The 3527-nt window shown below is 41.6% G+C and overlaps 1 long non-coding RNA gene across 2 annotated transcripts in view; it reads left to right on the forward strand.

Annotated features, from left to right (window-relative positions):
* Window positions 1-2942, forward strand: part of LOC139355881 (uncharacterized) — a 58450-nt gene extending 55508 nt beyond the window's left edge. Inside the window, exons 9-10 of one of the 2 annotated variants that reach the window (XR_011607132.1) lie at window positions 1323-1497; window positions 2096-2942. This is a non-coding gene — a long non-coding RNA (uncharacterized lncRNA). The remainder of the gene's footprint in view (window positions 1-1322; window positions 1498-2095) is intronic. The other variant, XR_011607133.1, reaches the window with a different exon arrangement.
* Window positions 2943-3527: the final 585 nt, after the last annotated feature.

Raw genomic sequence — 3527 nt, forward strand, 5'->3', positions numbered from 1 at the left:
CCTGGCTTTAACCTCTCACCTAAAGATAGTATGTTTGCCTTGCAAACGAGCATATGGATGATCAGAAAGACTAACTAATTTTCCCTGGTTATAGCTAACCAGTGAGAAGAGCAGGATTTAAACTCAAGACGTATTTTTCATTTTCCACATTCATTAGTCTCTTAGTCCATTTTCTATTGATTACCACAGAATGCCTGAAACTGGATAATTTATAAAGAAAAGAATTTTTTTCTTACAGTTAGGGAGACAGAAAAGTCCAAGGAGATAGGGGTCACTTGAGTGAGGGCCTTCTTGCTGGTAGGACTCTCTGCAGAGTCCCAAGGCAGCACAGGGCATCACATGGTGAAGGGCTGAGCTTGCTAGCTCAGGTCTCTCTTCCTTTTCTTATAAAGCTACCAGTCCCACTCCTATGATAACCTATTAATCCATTAACCTCATGAGTGGATTAACCCATTCATGACGGCAGAGCCCTCATGACCCAGTCACCTCTTAAATGCCCCATCTCTCAATCCTACCACATTAGGAATTAAATTTCAACCTGAGTTTTGGAGTGGACAAATATTCAAACCATACCAGTTATCAAGGCTAAAGAGGGGAAGAAGAAAACTTACCAGTTCTTTACCTTAGATCATGTAAATCATATCCAACTTTTCCAAGTACTTTTAGTTCAACCTTTTTATGATTCATTCACAAAGACGCTACCAATTGAATTTTGATCTTTTCCCAATTCTCACCACCACCAGCTTAGGATCTATTCTCCGGATTTCTCCAGTCTCATCTTGGGCTGGGTCACCATCATTTCTCAGACCCACCACCCGTGACTCACTCCAGAGGATGCAGTCCTTTGGGGAGTGGCATAAAATGTGGGAGAATGGGAGAAGGAATGAGTCATGTACCACACGTTTGATTTTATTGCTTGTTTGATTAACTTTCTCTGAAGACCAGCAGAGTCACAGGCTTGGAAAATTAGCCAGAAAAAAGAAACAGTGAAAAAAAAAAAAAAAAAAAGTAAGGCAGGACTTAAGTAATGATGCCTTTGAAATTCCACAGTAGAACTTATAACTACAGAGAGTGAGGATTTCAAAGTCAGTCTCTCGACCATGTACAAATGCATATGCAGAGGTTTCTCTTCTCTCTCTGTCTATAACAGACGGGACCCTCAGGGTGGAGGAAAAAAGGGATCTGCTGCTAGGAAGCAGCTGCCACCTAGTGTGAAAATTATGTGACATCTCATGTTTATCTTTGAAATTCATGCCAAAAATGCCCATTATATTACCTGATGAATTGATGTTGGTTTAATTTTAAAATTATGTCTTCTCCAGATTTTCAAGGAAATCTGTGTTCAAAGAAATTTCCTGGCCGGGTGCGCTGGCTCACATCTGTAATCCCAGCACTTTAGGAGGCTGAGGCGGGTGGATTACCTGATGTCAGGAGTTCGAGACCAGCCTGACCAACACAGTGAAACTGCATCTCTACTAAGAATAAAAAATTTGCAAGGTGTAGTGGCATGAGCCTATAATCCCAGCTACTGGGGAGGCTGAGGCAGGAGAATTGCTTGAACCCAGGAGGAGGTTGCAATGAGCTGAGATGGTGCCATTGTACTCTAGCCTGGGCAACAAAAGTGAAACTCGGTCTCAAAAAAAAGAAAATTATCATATTCTGTGGCTTTATATGCACCTTCACTTTCAACACTCCACTGCACCCGTGCTCTGTATACAATCCAATGGGAGGAATTAAGAAAGCGAGTTTTCTATAGCTTCCAAAGTCAGAAAGAATGACTTTGCCAATAGAAACAGTCTTTCAGGGATGCCCTGAACAAATTATAAACAAAACCCATTAAACTGTGTCTACCTATTAAATCATCTAAAATAGAAAATCAATTGCCAAGCTTCTGATAAAATTCCAGATTTATGAAGCACAGCAATCGTCCCTGAAAGAGATTTTTTGTGTTTTTTCCCCCCTCTCTCAGCTTATCCTGCTTCTGCAGATAGCTCTACTATTTAATACCCTCTTGGCACTTGGTCTATTTTCCTCCCTTGATTGCCTCTGAATGTACTGTAATCCTCTTTTCTGGTTACTGTCCCTTTTACTACAGGTAAATCAACTGTATCCAGTAGTGGAACAGATGCAGCATGAAAGAAGAAAGTTACAATTGCTTTATCTGATGCTGTCACTCATGCCTGGTGTTGAGAGGCGCACATTTTTAAAAGTCTAAGGGCTCTGGCTCCAACATATCTAGGAAACAGATGGGAAACAAATGAAGCATTGATGGATTCGCAAATTCCAGTTCTTTGATATTTGTCTGCCCAGGAGTGGGTGGGACAGAGAAATGTAAGGGAATAATGAGGATACGGGTGGGGAAAGGCTTGTAATTTTTCCCATTCTTCTTTGGATATGGACTGAAGGAAGGATGTGGGGAGGAGGCGTTTATCTTTTGCTTGTACTCTGACCTTTTCCTAAGTTGCTGCATTCCTTGGGATACAAAACTATAATCAAGAGTCTCTAATGGACAACTGCAATTATGCATTGAGTCATTCAACAAATATACATTAATACTGACTAAATTAGGCTTGAATGGAACTTCAGGGCAAAAGAACAGAGAAAATAAAATACCACTAGAGAAGGGATCTGTGCTCTTTCCTGGACTTAAATCTCCCAGAGTCATCACGTTTGACAGTAAAACTAGTCAAGCAAATTAGCACAGGCCCAGAGGATGAAATTAAGGAGGGGGCAGGCAAGTTTCACATAATAAACAGACACTCTCCCTAGGCCCTGGACCTAGGAGCAATACTTCAGGAAGAATTTTTTAATTAATCTCATGTATTCATTCATGTATTCACCAAGTAGTTATTGAACACCTCCGTGTGCCAGGCTCCTTCATAGGCTCTGGGAACACAGAGACAAATGGGGTGCAGCTTCTGCCTTTGAGGACCCCCTGATAATGGAGAAGCATGCCTGTTGTACTGCCCCTGCACTTCTTTCTTTCTTTTTTTTTTTTTTTTTTTTCTTTTTCAGTTTTACTTTATGTTCCGGGATACATGCGCAGAACTTGCAAGTTTGTTACATAGGTATACGTGTGCCATGGTGGTTTACTGCACCTTTTAACCTGTCATCTAGGTTCCCTCCCCTTGCCTCCCACCCCCCAACAGGCCCCAGTGTGTTTTTGTTCTTCTCCCTGTGTCCATGTGTTCTCATTGTTCAAACCCCACTTATGAGTGAGAACATGTGGTGTTTAGTTTTCTGTTCCTGTGTTAGTTTGCTGAGGATGATGGCTTTCAGCTCCATCCATGTCCCTGCAAAGGACATGATCTTGTCCCTTTTTATGGCTGCATAGTATGCCCCCTGCACTTCTAATAAAGATGGCGCTGGGAAGCAGAGCCCAGCTCACCTCATTCCAGAATGCCCCGACTTCTGCCAAAGAGGAGGTTTCCTCCATTCACCTGTCCATTTGGAACACAATGAAAATACAGAATATATGAATATGAATATACATCTATTTAAGAAAAATTCACATAGCCCCAAACTAC

Source organism: Macaca nemestrina, chromosome 8, assembly GCF_043159975.1.
Source record: "Macaca nemestrina isolate mMacNem1 chromosome 8, mMacNem.hap1, whole genome shotgun sequence".
In the NCBI taxonomy this organism is placed as follows: Eukaryota; Metazoa; Chordata; class Mammalia; order Primates; family Cercopithecidae; genus Macaca; species Macaca nemestrina.